Source organism: Eumetopias jubatus, unplaced genomic scaffold (assembly GCF_037043125.1).
Source record: "Eumetopias jubatus isolate StellerSeaLion01/CBP00866 unplaced genomic scaffold, mEumJub1_p1.0 scaffold_14, whole genome shotgun sequence".
NCBI classification, from domain to species: domain Eukaryota; kingdom Metazoa; phylum Chordata; class Mammalia; order Carnivora; family Otariidae; genus Eumetopias; species Eumetopias jubatus.
The window spans coordinates 56,624,453-56,630,766 of NW_028274820.1; positions in this window are offsets into that span (position 1 = coordinate 56,624,453).

The window sequence follows — 6,314 nt, forward strand, 5'->3', positions numbered from 1 at the left end:
CTACTCATTTCTTTCCTAGTAATGTTTTGCCCTTTTACATTATGGAATGTATGGAATGAGCCATGTAAAGCTGTCACCATCGGTGTTTTTATCCAATAATATTAAATATTTTTTAACTTAAAATAGACTGCTAAGTTTTATTCATCCTTCATTTTAAATGTATTAGACAGTGGTTTTTAAAATTTGTGAAGCTGTGTTTCTAATTTTCATTGCTTTATTTATATGGGGGTTATGATCTTAAATCCTAAAAATGTTTAAATGAAAGAGATTATAAAAAGCATAATGATAGGGGCGCCTGCATTGCGCAATCAGGTTAAGCATCCGACTCTTGGTTTCGGCTCAGGTCGTGATCTCAGGGTTATGAGATAAGCCCCGTGTGGGGCTCCTCTGCTGCTTAAGACTCTTTCCTTTTCCCTCTGCCCCTTTCCCCTGTGCTCGCGCACGTGTGCTCTCTAGAAAATAAATCTTTTTAAAAAATATATTTTTTTTAGGACTTTTTATGCATGTAACAGCTTTACTGAAATATAAGTCACATTACACAATTCACCCATTTAAAGTGTATCATTCAGTGGTCTTTAACATATTCACAGAGTTGTGCAATCATCATCACAATTTTGGAACATTCCTATTACCACAGAAAGAAAGCCCATGCTCATTAGCCCTCACTCCCCCATTTTCCCCCACATTAGTTTCCTTTGGCTCCTGTAATGAATTACCACAAAGTTGGTGACTTAAAACAACAGAAACTTACTCTTTCACAGCTCAGGAAGCCAGAAGTCCTAAATCAGGGTGTTGGCAGGGCTGCCTTCTTCTGGAGTTCTAAGGCAAAAATTGCCCACCTCCCCCCTAGCTTCCGGTGGCTGCTGGCAGTCCTTGGCCTTCATTGACTCATAACTGTGCCACTTCACTCTCTGCCTCTGGCTTCACATGTTCTTTCCTGTGCGTCCCTTGTGTCTTCATATGGTGTGACAAGGACAGCAGTCATTGGATTTGGCCAACCCTCCTCCCAATCTAGCATGACCTTATCTTAACTAAGGACATCTGCAAAGAACCTGTTTCCAGATAAGGGCACATACTGAAATTCCAAGTGGACATGAATTTTGGGGGGACATTATCCAACCCAATTACATCCCCCAGATACCCTAGACCTAGACGACCATTAAATCTTTCTGTCTCTAGATTTGCCTGTCTTGAACATTTTTATGTTGAGTTTTCAATTCTGTACTCCACTGGAAAAAAAATGTCCAGTTTTTTTGGAGAAAAGAACATCCATTTGTCATATTACAATTTACTTATATTAATACTTTCCCATATGGAATGTGCAGCACTATTTGAAATATTTTAAATGGATTAGCCTTTTCTTTAGGCTGTATCAACTGACTAGATAAAACACACTGTTATAAGTATGTAGACAGGTTTGATGTAGATTAAACCTGGGTTTGGGGTTTTTTTAGGGGAGATGGTGTTAGTAATCTCAGTAATTACTCATTAGTACCTATTTTCTGCCTTGGAAATATTCTATGAAATTGTCAATGCCAGGATAATGGCACAATATATTGGCAAGTATTTTTTTTAAGATTTATTTACTTGACAGGGGGAGGGGCAGAAGGAGAGACTCCTCGAGCAGACCCTCTGTCAAGCATGGAGCTAGAGGCAGGGCTCTATCCCCAGACTCCGAGATCCTGACCCAAGCCAAAACCAAAAGTCGGACACCCCGGAAAGTATTTTTTCTATTCCTTTTTTTCCCCCCACAAAATTCCTGTCCTTCATATAAAGGGCTCTGTTTTCTTCTAACATGGGATATGTTAATGTTCCATCCTTTGCATTGACACTATTTTGATGACACAGCAGTGTTTATACTTTTTTAAAAATCACAACTTGAACCTGAAAGTTTAATGGCTTGGAAAAAAATGTTGCTATAAAAAACAGTACTTAATTAAAATTGTGACCGAGGTTTCAAAAACCTGACATACAATCTTATAGGAAATTTTGAATCACAAAAATGAACCATGTAATAAACAATTATTAACCAAGCAGTCTATATTCCTTTTGCCTTATAGACTATTAACAGCTAAAAATTGAGATTTGCTGCCTAGACCAGGATAAAGGAGTATTTGAAGGAAATGCTGCCTTTAAAAAAAAAAAAAAAAAAAAGGGAGAGAAGGGGAGGGGCAGAGAGAGGGGGAGAGAATCTTAAGCAGTCTCCATGCCCAGCTCAGAACCCAACTTGGGGCTCGATCCCACAACCTGAGATGATGACCTGAGCCAAAATCGAGTTGGACACTTAACCGAATGAGCCACCCAGGTGCCCCAGAAATTTTGCTTTTTAAGGGTGACACCTTTAACATACCCCAACAGGGGCGCCTGGGTGGCTCAGATGGTTAAGCGTCTGCCTTTGGCTCAGGTCATGATCCCAGGCCTGGGATCGAGTCCGGCATCGGGCTCCCTGCTCAGCGGGGAGCCTGCTTCTCCCTCTGCTTCTCTCTCCCTCTCTCTGTCTCTCATGAATAAATAAATAAAATCTTTAAAAAAAAATAATATACCCCAACAATGGCAGAAAATTCAATCCACTCCGACATGGCACCAAACTAAGTCCCAAAAAGTTGGTAATATGAAGAGACGTTTTCAGGTTGCATCCTTCAACGTGTGCTAAATCCTTTAAATATTCCTCTTATATTTGCCTCAAAAGACTTCTAAAAGCTTGAATTTACTTTCATCTTCCTAACTTCCTCCTTCGCAAGGCTATTCAAACTACTTTGGGAGAAATAAAAATTTAAAAGTTTGTGCTGGGAAACTGAAATGTTACTAACTAGAAAGATTTTCCTTTCCAGAGCTTTAAGCCTCTGGTCTTTATTAGGATTGAAACTTAGTCCTTAAAAGTATCACAAGATGCTGACCCCCTCCGTTTCCTTTCCTTCCCTTCCCTCTTTAGGACTGTTCATCTGACCCTTAATAACAGCTATAATACGGGTTCAGGATCTGGTTTGTTCAATTCTTGCAGGGGATTCTCTGATTTTATCTTCCAACCATCCATTGAATTTGTTTCCACTACCCATGTTTAATTTCTAAGAATATTTTTTTAAAAATAATTATTTCATATAGCATTGTTATTGTTTCATGTTATCCTCTCTGGAGATACTTTAGTTTCTTTAACATTTTCTCTACACTTAGTGTGTGTCTGTTTATTTTTTCTGTTTGCTCTTTTCTGGTCCCTGGCTGCACATTTACATTTATTTTTTTATCAATATATATTTAAGTTTTTATTGCACATTTATATTTAAAATGAGACACTGTATAAGTTGATAATTTGTGTGTCCAAAGGTGGGCCTAATTATCAGTGAGCTTCATCATATGATGAGTGAATGGCCACCTATTTTTGTTGGGAATCCATCAGATCTATAGATACTTTTCAGGGATGTTTGATTCTCAAAAAACTAATCTTCCAAACCCCTACACCTTGGGTGCATAGGGCAAGTTGGAAAAAAGGGGACTCTAAGGCTGGCTGCAGAATTTCTAGACTTTAGGCAAAGAGGACTGTACTTCACCATTCAATAAACGTAGCTTGCATTGTCAGTACCATAACTTCCCCTCTGTACTTGATGTCCTGGACTCGAAGCCTCTCTTGTCCCCACCCCACCCCACCCTTTTTTTTTCCAAGGAAAAAAACCTATCTCCCATCAGGTGGGGATAGCTGCCTAACTGGGTGGATTTATGGAGCTAGATTCTAACTGAACCACATAGAGATTTTCAGTCTACCCTTCTATGGTAACTGGTGGCTCTTAATTTCTGAGGCTTTCTCAGACTTCTCTAGGGACATCAGGGTGCACCTTTCAGGAATGGGACCTTCCTCCTCTCTTCTAAGTAATTTACTATTCCTCCATGTGCATTCAGTCCTCACAAATTGTGGTTTGAGATTATGGTTATCTCCTAGTATAATCGAAGATGATGTTTTTACTTGTTTTCTCTTTAAGATGATTTTCAAGAGGAAAGGGGGGCAGAACTATTTTTACTGTGCCATTTTGAAATTAGAAGTTTCCTTCCTGTGACCCCATTCCTGATTTCCACCTACCCCTGCCCTAACTGATCACTACTGAATTCTGCATTCCTCAGCCCTAGTCTCCCATTGTCTCATGAGCACTCCACCTAGATGATCTCAACTGGGGGATCTGGCCTTGCCTACCTCTCCACTTTCACACAGCACCATGCCCACTCTTATTTAAGCTTCAGCCACCACTGGCATTATTTTAGATCTTTGATCCCAGCAGAGTCCTTACACATGTTGGTCTTTGCATAGACGAGAAGTCAGTGGCCACAATGAGAAACTGGCTAATACAAGGGAATTGCTCAAAATAAGTATGAATACTGGGAACCCAGCTTCTCACTATCAAAGGAGGAAGTTAGAAATACAAGAGGAAAATAAATTCTGTGGTCTTGGGATCGAACTGGAGGTTATCAGTGTAAACTCATAGTTTCTAATACATATACAGAAATATGTATTGATGTAAATGTATGTCTATAGTATATATTTCCTAGCAATGCTCATGAAAGGGCTTGGGAGCAAAGACCTAACAACACAATGAGAAAATTCAAAGCTCAGATCTTGGCCTCTAAGTACCATTAAAGACCCAGGACTCCTGGAAGAAATGGTTGATTCTAGGACTAGATCAGGGAAAGTATAAGATTGAGCCTGGAGCATCTTTTGGGCCAAGGAGTAAAGAAGTGTTCAAAGAATTAATGGGATATGTTAAAAAACAAAGGCAATCACAGGTCTCTCACTGGTCAAATTGAGGATGATTTGAACCTCAAAATAATGACAGTAATAGATTATAACCCACTGAATAAAAATGGAAAATTGGGAGGCCATACTGATAGGAATAAATAAATGAAAGAACCAAAAAACTTGGGGAGGAATGGCATTTTTATACTTTCAAAGTATCTCCTCGCAATATTCTTATTAATAACAAAGGCGAAAAGAGTCACTGTAGTAGCTCAGCAGACACCACCTTAACCAGGTGATCAAAGTGAACACCTCAGGTAATGGGACAAGTTGAAATTGTACACAACCTGAGAGGTGCAATGTGAAAACCATGGCATCACTTCCGCGATAATCCTGCCAAAGATGCTTAATCTGAATCCAATCACAAGAAAACATCAGATAAATCTGCACTGAGGCGTTTCTACAAAATAGCTGTGCTCTTTAATAATGTTAATGTCTTGAAAGTCAAGGAAAGACTGAGGAAATGTTCCAGGATGAAGGAGACTAAAGAAGTAAGAGTAAGGCTAAATAAAGAAAAAAAGAAATATGAATAAGGCAACAATAACTCTAAACTGGATCTTTTTCTTTTAAAGACACTGGGACATTTGGCAAAACATGAACAGAATCTAAGGATTAGATAAACGTCCTGATTTTGGTGACTGTACTGTGGTTATGTAGGAGAATGTCTTTATTTGTAGGAAATAAAGTATTTGGGTGATGGGGTATCAGGTCTGCAATACAGTCTCTTATTCTGAATTTGTAAATCTTCAATACGTTTCTAAATAAGTAAATTGATTTTTTTTTTAAAGTAAGCTCTACACCCAACGTGGGACTTGAACTCATGACCCCGAGATCAAGCGTTGCAGGATCTACTGCCAGAGCCAGCCAGGGGCCCCACTTAGTATTTATATATATAAACTAGGTTTAAATAAACTTGGGGGTAGAGATTACTTAAAATAAAAACTTTAAACTACGTTGTAGCAGTTATTCCCAGTGCTCCTGTAGATTCCACTGTACTCAAAATCCAAAGATGTGAGCAAGAACAATGGCCAATCATCTTCAGCCACCAGGGACAAACCTGTAATCCCAGTCATACTTACTGCCTCCTGGCAACCAAGGAGACCGCGAACCAGAGGAACAGTAGGGTGCCTCACCAAAGGAAAAGACAACTGTAAGATTTGTGAGCTAAGTAGATTTTAGGTAAAATTTTATAAGCTCAAAGCAAAGCAGAGCTGTGTGTAAGGGCACCAACATCGGCTCTGGACTGAGAAGTGGATGTAGGATCGTGTTTCCTTGGAAACTACAAAATTAAGAAAGATACGGAATGTTTTTTTTCAGGAACGTCTTATCGAAAGCTCTGTACCTGGGAAGAAATCGATACTGCTTCTCTGTGTCAAAGTGTCTTAGTTCCTCCAGGCAAGAGTGGTATGTTTCATTCTTATTGATACAATTTCAAACAGCGGCGTGTACGGGGACTTTAAAGAACTAGCTTTCTCAGAGTGTAAGAATGTAGTGTTTATCCAAAGATGGAGTTATGATACTTTTCAGTTGCAGGCTG